Source organism: Drosophila tropicalis, unplaced genomic scaffold (assembly GCF_018151085.1).
Source record: "Drosophila tropicalis isolate 14030-0801.00 unplaced genomic scaffold, ASM1815108v1 contig_1009, whole genome shotgun sequence".
NCBI classification, from domain to species: Eukaryota; Metazoa; Arthropoda; class Insecta; order Diptera; family Drosophilidae; genus Drosophila; species Drosophila tropicalis.
Genome location: NW_027172367.1, coordinates 1,449,920 through 1,461,194, shown reverse-complemented (window position 1 = coordinate 1,461,194; position 11,275 = coordinate 1,449,920). Strand labels below are relative to the sequence as shown.

The 11,275-nt window shown below is 36.6% G+C and overlaps 1 long non-coding RNA gene across 1 annotated transcript; it reads right to left on the bottom strand.

The window, feature by feature from the left end:
* Nucleotides 1–1,097: 1,097 nt before the first annotated feature.
* On the bottom strand, nucleotides 1,098–1,805 carry LOC137587246 (uncharacterized). The gene is made up of 3 exons (XR_011033898.1): nucleotides 1,521–1,805; nucleotides 1,183–1,371; nucleotides 1,098–1,120 (listed from the first exon to the last, which is right to left on the bottom strand). It is a non-coding gene; the product is annotated as an uncharacterized lncRNA (long non-coding RNA).
* Nucleotides 1,806–11,275: the final 9,470 nt, after the last annotated feature.

The window sequence follows — 11,275 nt, the reverse complement described above, 5'->3', positions numbered from 1 at the left end:
CATATGCAGATGATACGGCGATAATCGCATCAAGCAGCATTTCTAACAAGACAACAAATTACCTACAAAGAGAAATTTGCTTAATAAAAAAAAGGGTTACACAAATGGAAAATCATAGTTAACTCGCAAAAGTCTGTACAAGCAACATACTCCTTAAACGAGGAAATTGTCCAAAAGTCTTACTAAGCGATTGTGAAGTCCCCCAAAGAGATTCTGATATCATGCAACGTTATCAATCGAAAACCCTACGCACAATTGTTAACGCACCTTGATATGTTTCCAATGCTGAAATTCATAAGGACCTTAATATACCATTTATAAAGGATGAAATAGCAGAGTTTAGTGTTAGATATATTGACACAACCACCCCAACTCATTAGCTCTAAGTCTACTTGATAATATAACAACAAGAAGATTAAAAAGATTACATATGTATTTAAATTAGATCTTCCAAATAGAATTTAACTTTTGTTTTATATACTTATGTACTAGAGACCCGGCGAACTTTGTTCCGCCCTAATAATGACAATAAATAAGCAGAATAGTTAATCGACCAATATTAGCTGCATTTCCTTCAGTACTAACTGCATCACGTAAATGGATGTACTCCTCAGAACGCAGTTTGGCTTGGTTCAACTTAATAAATGTTAAACGTTCCGTTTCTATTTTTACATACATGTCAACGCAATACTGCTGAAACAATCGACGAAACCGCAGCAAATAGTTGTCATCATTTTGACGAATCATCAAACGATATGCATAATAATTCATTGAGCTAACTTTCTTTGTAGTTTCTTCACCTGAAATTAAAAATAATTAACCATTTCAAAGACAAATAATACAGACATTAACCATTATTAAGATACTGATACTTTACCATTCAATGGATTTATCATTTTAATATTAAAATAATATCCATCTTCTCCTTGCCAAAACATCAGTGGGTATTGCAATGCCTCATATGATCGATGAATTTCAGATATTTGTTGCAGTTGCCTAGTATAGCGACGAGTAAGCACAATATCGCGTTTTTCCAATTGTTCACCAACAATCAGGATGGCAACTTCGTCTACTGTCGGAGCATTAAATGTGCGTTCGTGTGTTCCAGATGGTCCTTTATCTGCTTTGATGACAACTTTGTAGTCATCATTTGGCATGCACTCTAAAGCACTATTAAACAACCTGACCATGATGTTCATAAAGCAGACACTGCAAGTCTTGAATAATTGCTCGCTTCATTCCTGCATTGATCCCTAGTCGTCGATCAAGTTGTTCTTCCATGTTGCCCATGAAATATATTTGTAAAAATTTATTCTGTGTATCTTTGAAAGGTAGTAATGATCCAATTCGATGGTGAATCTGTCTTTGTATCTACAAAATAAAAACCAGACAGTATTAACTGGGTTATAAACACTTTTTCTGTGGGAGAGCAGAGTTCAGTTTTAGCAAATATAATATATACCAATATATAAAGTAAGTTATTCTTAAACTACATTCTATATAGGTACAAAAATAAATACCTTAAATGTCGGATTAAATCCTCCGTCTTCGATAATGTCTGCCCCAAATGATGCAAACGCTAGGATGCAAGCTGTAATCATTGCTGCAATCGTATCAAAACGCTGCTCGATTCAAATCAGCTAAATATCTTGTTCTGCGTCGCAAATTATCTATTTGTTGCCTTCTGTTTTTCGCTCGACGATTCTGCATTACCAACCGAGCTCTTTCACGGTCTGCTTCACTTTGCTCTCGTGATTGAGAAGCACGAATTAATGCTCTTCTTCGTTAAATACTAACGCGGCGCTCTTCTCGTGTAATTTCTCCTTGTTCATCGGATAATTGACTCGCGATGTTCTGTTGCCTAATTGCATTACGGCATATCTTTCCGCCGGGAAAGATAAGATCTTCTAGAACGTGGCATAATGATTAGATTGCTAATGGGTTTCGTTTAATAATATGGGTTACTAAACACTGCACAAAACACGATATTCGAATTTCAATTATGTTACTACACAAAACACAATATTCGAATATTTCCTTAAGTTTTCACATTGTATATTACAAAGCACTACAATGATATTAAAACAACAGTTGGTTTTTTTTAAATGGACTGTTAGAAAACGTTTGTATAGGGAAAAGAAATTGGCTGTTTTAAGGTGTTTTTCGGCAATTATTTATTGTTTTTAAGATGTATTCTCCTATTCGGGGTGGAGACAAATACAACAAATCAAAAACCATGAAAATTGGTTCAGCAGATCTCGAGTTATAGGTGTTGTAACTAACACGACTTTCTTTTATATATATAGATGTACATATACATACATAAATATAAATATATAAACCAAATAAAATGAAACCCTTGTAAAAATGCACAGACACATGTATAAATACTTAAGTAGATACACTTTGCCAATAGCGATCAATCAATAAATAAAAATATTGGTATCGCACGATCGATGAACGCATTATATAGGGATAGCGATAAAGGATCTATCGTTTTTCTTAAGGTGGCAACGCGCTTCATTTTTTTGCTAGGCTTCATTTTCATTTTTAATTCTGAGGAGAAAAGTGTGGAAAAAAAAGCTGTAGCCCAAATCTTTGGTTATAAATCATAGCAGGTATGTAGGTTATATATGCATCTTACTCTATATCCTAGATTGGAAACCTTACTTTTTCTGGCCAATATTCCTGATAGCTTTCGTTTGGGAAGATTATTTTCTGGAAAACCGGCGAGTTTTCAAATACCCATTTCTGGTGCCGGAGCACGTGCATCCGAATTTTCGGTTGTCGTTGCCTTCTGGAATTGGCATTCGGACATTGAAAAGACACCGCCAACTAAACACCGGCAGTGCCACAACGTTTCTAAGTTAAGGCTTACGGTGCGGCCAAAGTGTCTCATTTCCCGAAAGGTGTCCTAACCTTCGGTGAACCGGATTTTTTTGTACGGCAAGGTTTTAAAGGCAGAGGCCTACCTAACCTTCTGCCGTTGCTGACCCAGACAAAGTTTGTCGTTTCGTCAAATTCTGGATACTGCTTGCTGTTGCCCGATTTAGCGCATTCCATGTGAACACCTCGAAAGCTCCTACAAATTGTTTTTTGAAATTAATCTCGTTTTGAACGAAATCTTTAAGTCCCGATATTTTCATTTCTGATCTTATTTTTTAAACTTCAAGTCCTAATCAAGTTAAACCAAAAAAAAAAAAAAAAAAGGAGAATGTAAATAAGTCAAATATTGAATCAATTAAAGTCTCGTTAAGGTTATATTAAATAATTCAAGTCGAGAGTAACGTAAAATAGAGTAAATGTAAAAGCAAAGTGAGTGAACGGAGTTTAATGGCGGTCATAAAGCGCGAAGGAGAAATCATCATATAAACACCCTCCCACAGTGCATCGATGGAAGGCCTTTCAGCGAATAAACTATGGGGTAAGTGCCTAGTGTATTAAGCAGTATCAATTCGGCGACTTTCAACCAAGTTTTTGCGAACTATGGAGGATGGTAGTCAATTGATACTCTGATTTGTTGATGTAATTTCTGTTTCAGCGTTTTGTGATCAACCAAATAATTAAATTAAATTAAAAAAAAAAAAAAAATTGATTTCCGTAAATAATGTTTGACTTGAAGAGCAATCAAAAGCAATGAGTGAATTTGTGCGACTTAAAAATTCAAAATAACTTTAAAGAATTTAAAAAACTAAAAAAAAAAGATAAAAGAGAACTTGAAATAAGATGAATAATTACAAGAAAAAATGTTAACTTGATTCATTTAATATTCCTTCTATATTTTTTTCTATTCTATAATCTTCTACAATAATTAATAATGTGTAACTAGTAAGCTCTCTTTTATACTGCTAGTTTTAGTCCCTATTATTCAATAGTTTAATTAACTTTGAGTTCCATTGTTTTGCAAGCCTGAAAGTTCGGAATCTCAAAATGTTGAGTCATACCAGACCAGCTGTTTAAAATTAGTCTGTAAATATTTCTTTAAAATTTATTGTGTACAACAAGAAATGCTTCTATCTGAAATTATAATGAATTTGAATATGATTGCTTAAGCTTTTTAATTAATTTTCCTAGTGACATGGGTACATGAGTTGATGTCGATCAGTTTTTTTGGGAATCTTTACAAATGCCAATAAAGATTCATGGTTGGGAGGGTATAGAACTGACAAGGTCCATCTACATCTTGACCTCAGTAACCGCTAGCTTGTGAACAAAAGGATACACCTTCATTTCTTTCGTCTTTTTTATTAACATGAATTCCTTACTGTTTTCGTAAGTATTTTCTGCCAGTCATTCGATTTTCATTTAAAGTTAGTTTCAGTAGAGATCCTAATAAAATGAAATTTTATAATTAAAAGTAGAGATTCAGCAAACAACCCCCCCACCACGCAAGAGCTACGGCACCAGAGGATCTCGATCTGCTGCAATTCACCTATCGCCTTCTTTTGGTTATCGATAGCTTTATCGTCGCTGTGATAGGAGAACCGATTATATAGAAATTATGGCGCGCAACGAGAAACCGAATAGGAAGGTTACATAAAATTTTTGGCGCCCAACGTGGGGCAGGATAAAAGCATACTCAACTTCTTGACAATATTAGATATAGACAAGAAGTTTATTTAAGTTACGGCATGTGGTTATTTTGACAGCAGACCACCTTAGAAGTTTGTAGTTCTACCCTAAGTGATATAAAGTGTTGAGTTCAAGTATATCAGGAAAGTATTAAGATCAAAACATGAGGTTTCAAATTTTTCGTCGATTTTGTTAGACTATATTATGGTTTAACTTACGCGGATAAATGAACCTGCACGGTTTAAGTCTGCTTGGCGAAGCCGATGTTTCTGTTAGGAATATTCAGCCGCAAAGTTAAAAGCAAGAATGAATGTAAACAAGAATTTCAATACTCTGTATCACAAATAGCTCGTTTAGTTAAGGTCCTCGATAATTTAGCACTCGTTTAGTAAAGTCGTTCAAACTTTTCTTAACAATTTAGATTATTGTATATTGGATGTTTCGATATCAGTACTGATTGGATTTTAGATCATGTTACGACAGCTGAACGTAAATAGAAATCGAAGAGAACACGAACATATTGTTTTATAGTAAGACTTGGATGATTTAATGTTCTGGTGTCTGGATCTTGGTAATACAGATAGTATAGCCTTGCCGATCAGAAGATTCAAAAGGCCAAAGCCTGACTAAAAGAAACAATTTTGTAGATGCAATAGCCCAAAACAAAAATAATAAAGTTACCAATATTCTTTAGGTTCATTTAGCTAGTTAAGATTTCAAATCATGTACCCAGTCATGTCAATTTTAGGAAAGTAATTTAAAAAAAGAATGTCTCCAGTTCAACATAGTCCCGAAAATACGGACACTCCAGCAGAAGACATATGCAAAATTTGTTCCTTTGTTTTGGACAACACGCAAACATGTTTCTGTACTACCTGTAAACGCATTTTTCATAAATCCTGTTTGGAAGCTCTACTAGAAAAGGAAAAGCATTGCGCAATTTGTGAGAGTAAGATAAATGTGTCTAGTATAAAGCTCGTAGTAGGCAACTGTTCACCAAAATCGAAGGAAAAACATTTGTCATCGGCACCCAGCACTTCTCGAGCATGGACTCGTAATTTTACAAAACAGCTAAGTCAAGTCCCAAGAGACAGAGCAGAACAGCTCAACGAACCAGCTATATCAGTTAGCGAAGCACCAGCATCATCCTTAGATGCCAGTCACAGTAGTAATCAACCAGAACCGCAATTACCTAGAACCATGCCTAATCAGCGAAGAGCAAGACCAAATCGTGGTAATAATACTCGTCCTAATCGAGAGAGCGATTATACGGTCATACAAAATATGATAGAACAAACAGTTTCTCGTGTAGTATCGTCGTTACCTATGAATTTAGGCCAGCGAGAAGTCCCATGAGACACGGTCCAAACCCGATCTCTGATAAGTTCGCCCTGCCCTACAACTGTTCAAAATGCAAAAATTGCAAATGTAATGCAGAAATGGAATCTACGTTTTGACGGATCTACGGAAGGTCTAGGAGTAGAAGAATTTATTTATAGAGTAAAAGCCCTAACGGAGGAAACTCATGATAGTGATTTTATTGGGGTGGGTAAACATATTCAAATATTATTTGGAGGAAAAGCCCGCGAGTGGTATTGGAGATTTCATAAGCAAGTCCCTCGAATAGTATGGAGCGAGTTTTGTTCAGCTATTCGTCAGCAATATAAAGACTATCGATCAGATTTTATGAGCAAAGAAATGATTCGTGCGAGAAAGCAAAAAGCTGGAGAATCTTTTGTTTGTTTTTACGATGAGGTAGCTTCTTTGATTGCCAAGTTCGGTATAAAGTTAGAGGAAGAGGAGCTGATGGAAATTTTACAAAATAATCTGTTGCCAGAGATACGACAAATGTTACTATATCAATCCATCGCATCAATAGGTCATCTTCGTAGATTAGTACAGATGCAAGAAAATCTAACACAAGAGCTCAGCCCTCAAGTAAAAGTAATTTCTAACGCCAAAGCGAATGGACGCAGACAAATTTTTGAAATTCAAGAAGGGGAAACCGAAGATAATAAAATAGTTCCAGACCCAGACGAGGAATATGAAGTTGCCGCTGTGCAGGGGAAGTTCGTTTGTTGGAATTGTCGCGAAGCCGGTCACACATGGCAAAACTGTCTAGAGGAACGCACAATTTTTTGTTACGGTTGCGGCACGGACAATGTTTACAAGCCTCAATGTCAAGATTGTATAAAAAGGTTAGCGATTGTATAACCGACCGAAGGGTGCATCCAGACAACGTTGGATGCTCCCGCAATATTTACATCAAACTCGGAAAACGTTCAACAAAGTATCAACATTGTGAATCACAAAGTAATCGTACGAAAGTCTCACAAACTCAAACTAAGATTTTTGTCATATCCTGAGCGTTTACAACATTACCTTACTGTTAAAGACAGAATTTTCAGATCTGACCAACCCTTGTCTAAACGACCGTTAAGACTAAGGAAATATTATGATCACGCAAGACAAACCAGGAAACTTTTTGTTGCAACAATTTTTAGAAACGACAACGATAATAGGAGCTATGCAGAAGTCTCATTTCTTACGTTCACAGAATTAGGTTTATTGGGTTTATTGCCAGCATTAGTTGTATAGGCTCGGATTTAGCACAAACAGATTTTTCACATTTTCCCCAATTTGTAAAAACTAAAGGTCAAGTGCGTACATCGGACGGAAACGGCCAAAATGTGATTGGTATGTTAGAAGTAATAGTACGGTACGGTAGATTGGAAAAAAAGTTGAAATTATTTGTAATTCCCATTTTTGGAGAATTTTCGAACTTGCCCCGTCTATAATTAGTTCGATCGAGATTGGTTCTGAAAAAAAGTTAGAGACTGACCTTAGTTCTTATTCTCTCACGTATTCGCAAATTAGACAGCTTGAAGCCGTCAAGCAAATGTTTCCCAATGCAAGTCATCATCTCGGACGTACGTCCTTAATAAAACATCATATCGAGATTGGCGAAGCCAAACCGGTAAAACAACGTTTTTACGCTATTAGTCCCGCTGTTGAAAAATTAGTATACACGGAAATTGATCGTATGATTCAACTAGGAGTTATCGAACCAGCTGTTAGCGCCTGGAGCTCTCCTATACGACCTGTAATAAAGCCCAATAAAGTGCGACTGTGCTTAGACGCTCGCAAGTTAAGTGCAGTCACAATTAAGGATGCTTATCCTTTGCCCAGCATTGACAGTATTTTTTCAAGATTACCCAAGGCAAATATTATTTCCAAAATCGATTTAAAGGATGCCTATTGGCAAATAGAATTAACGGAAGCATCCAAACCTCTTACTGCACTTACAGTACCAGGAAGACCGTTATATCAATTCAAAGTTATGCCTTTCGGCCTTTGTAATGCCACATCTACCATGAGTCGTCTAATGGATGAAGTAGTCCCTGCTGACCTTCGCCATTGTGTATTTTGCTATTTAGATGATCTGTGTATAATTTCAGAGGATTTCTCATCTCATCTTTCGGTGTTAGCAAGAATTGCGGAGCAATTTCGGAAAGCTAATCTGTCCATTAACATAGAGAAAAGTCAGTTTTGTGTCGCAAGCATTAGTTATTTAGGATATGTAATAGACAGTAAAGGTATCTGCACCGATCCGTCAAAGATTGAATGTACTAAAAATTGGCCACAACCTAGGAATTTAAAACAAACTAGAGGATTTCTTGGAGTTTGCGGTTGGTATCGCCGTTTTATACCGAATTTTGCCGATCTCACTTATCCTATAACGGAACTGTTGTCAACAAAAAGAAATTTTGTTTGGACTCCGGAAGCTCAAGCTTCTATGAATAAGTTGAAGGATCTATTAACTTCTGCCCCTATTCTACAAAACCCGGACTTTAATTAGAAATTTTTCTTACATTGTGATGCCAGCGATTATGGTATTGGCGCTGTACTTGTCCAATTATCAGACGCAGAGAAAGAAAAGCCTATTGCTTTCATGTCTAAAAAGTTAAGTCGTGCCCAACGCAATTATATTGTTACTGAACGCGAATGTTTAGCTGTTATACTGGCTATAGAAAAATTTAGGTGTTATTTGGAATTGCAAGAATTTAAAGTAGTTACTGATCACTCTAGTTTATTGTGGCTAATGCGTCAACAAAATGTTTCTGGGAGATTAGCTCGATGAATTTTTCGCTTACAACAATTTAAGTTTAATATGTCGCATAGGAAAGGAAAAGAACACTTGATTCCTGACGCGTTATCAAGATTGCCCAACCTTTCGATAGAGGCGATAGAAATGGGTCCGATTATAGATCTGGATTCTGAAGCATTTTTGGACGATAGTTATATGTATCTGAAGAAGAAAATCACTGAAAATCCAGACAAATTCCCAGATATCAAAATTGTAAATAAACATTTGTATATTCGAACTGAACATGCCAGTGGAGATTCTTATCAAGAGAAGCTTTCTTGGAAACTATGGGTACCGGATGTTCCAACCATACCTCTTCACATTCAGGTATGCAGAAAACTATTGACAAGATACGTAGAACTCTTTTTTGGCCTGGTATGGTAAAGGATGTGCGTGACCATATTCGTCAATGTGACACTTGTAAGGAGTCCAAAGCACCAAATTATACGCTTAGACCACCTATGGGACAGCATATTCCAACTTGTAGACCTTTTCAACGTCTGTATATCGATTTACTTGGTCCTTACCCTCGTAGCAAAAATGGATTTGTCGGTTTATTAATTGTTCTTGACCATTTCAGTAAGTATCATTGGTTACAACCTCTGAAAAAGTTTCGCACGGAGGATATACAAGAATTTTTGTTAAAACAGATATTTCATTGTTTTGGAGTACCGGAAACCATCGTTAGTGATAATGGTGTTCAATTTAAGGCAAATTCGTTCAATTCTTTTCTTACTAAACTAGGCATAAAACATCAGTATACCGCTTTATATTCTCCGCAAAGCAACGCAGCTGGATATAAGAGAAAACATTAAGAAAGCATATGATCGAAATGTAGCACAGTACAATCTTCGCAGTAAGTCTGTCTCTTTTAAAGAAGGCCAAAAAGTTTTTCGCAGAAACTTCGCGTTAAGCAAATTCTCTCAGAACTTCAATGCTAAATTAGCCCCTAAGTTCATAAAATGTCGAATCAAAAAGAAGCTCGGAAACTGCTTTTTTTTGTTAGAAAATATGCAAGGTAGAGAAGTAGGAACATTTCACGCCAAGGATATACGGAACTAATTCCCACTAATATGCTGCCTAACGTTGCATATTATCGGGTGGTGTAGCGTGCGCTAGTTTAAACTTTCAAATTTTTAAACTTAACGTCTTTACGCACCACTTTGCCAATAGCGATCAATCAATAAATAAAAATATTGATATCGCTCGATCGATAAACGCATAATATGGGGATAGCGATAAAGGATCTATCGTTTTTCTTGAGGTGGCAACGGGCTTTATTTTTATACCATACACCCATAGGGTGAAATGGTATATTAAAGTCGCCAAAATGTATGTAACAGGCAGAAGGAAGCTTCTCCGACCCTATAAAGTATATATATTCTTGATCAGGATGAATAGCCGAGTCGATCTAGCCATGTCCGTCTGTCCGTCCGTCCGTCCGTATGAACACGCAGATCTCGGAGACTATAAGAGCTAGAGCCACCAAATTTGGTATGTATACTCGTGTATTATGTACATATATAGAGTTAATTGGAATTTCAGCCACGCCCCCAGGTATCACATAAAACTGTTTTTCTTAAAAAGTATAACAGCTACCGACATCAAATTTGGTATGCAGACTAGTTTAATAGACGCGCAGAAACTGGCTATTTAAAAATTTTGCCACGCCCACTTCCGCCCCCGCAAATTAAACAAAACTGATTTTATCAAAAACAAACAAAGCTAAAGTCACCAAATTTAGTATGTATACTGGCATAGTATGCGCGCAGAGTATATATATTTTCATATTTTGCCACGCCCACTTCCGCCTCCATAATTTAGAAAAAACCGATTTCCTCCTGTAGTTTTTTGACTATCGCATTCAAATTCGGCAGACTAATTAATCTTATCTATTTCTACAAAACTACCAAATTTATTGAAATCGGACTAGAAACATGCAAAATATGCGTATGAACGTATTTTACTAAGCGGTCCACAAGGCCAGAATTGGCCGTTGGCTAGTGGCGGCGCTAGAGTGCTCGTGTGTTTGTAGAGTGGGCGAGATAGCACATAGTATAAAGCATGTAAAAACAATTTAATAGACATACATTTGGTTTTCGAAATATGAAATATTTGTTTCACCTGGTGTATGGTATACCCGAGTCGACGAGTCGACTTACTTGCTTCATTTTTTGCTAGGCTTCATTTTCATTTTTAATTCTGAGGAGAAAAGTGTGGAAAAAAAGCTGTAGCCCAAATCTTTGGTTATAAATCATAGCAGGTATGTAGGTTAATTAGAATTTTTACCCCGCCGCCATCTGCATCTTACTCTACATCCTAGATTGGAAACCTTACTTTTTCTGGCCAATATTCCTGATAGCTTTCGTTTGGGAAGATTATTTTCTGGAAAACCGGCGAGTTTTCAAATACCCATTTCTGGTGCCGGAGCACGTGCATCCGAATTTTCGGTTGTCGTTGCCTTCTGGAATTGGCATTCGGACATTGAAAAGACACCGCCAACTAAACACCGGCAGTGCCACAACGTTTCTAAGTTAAGGCTTACGGTGCGGCCAA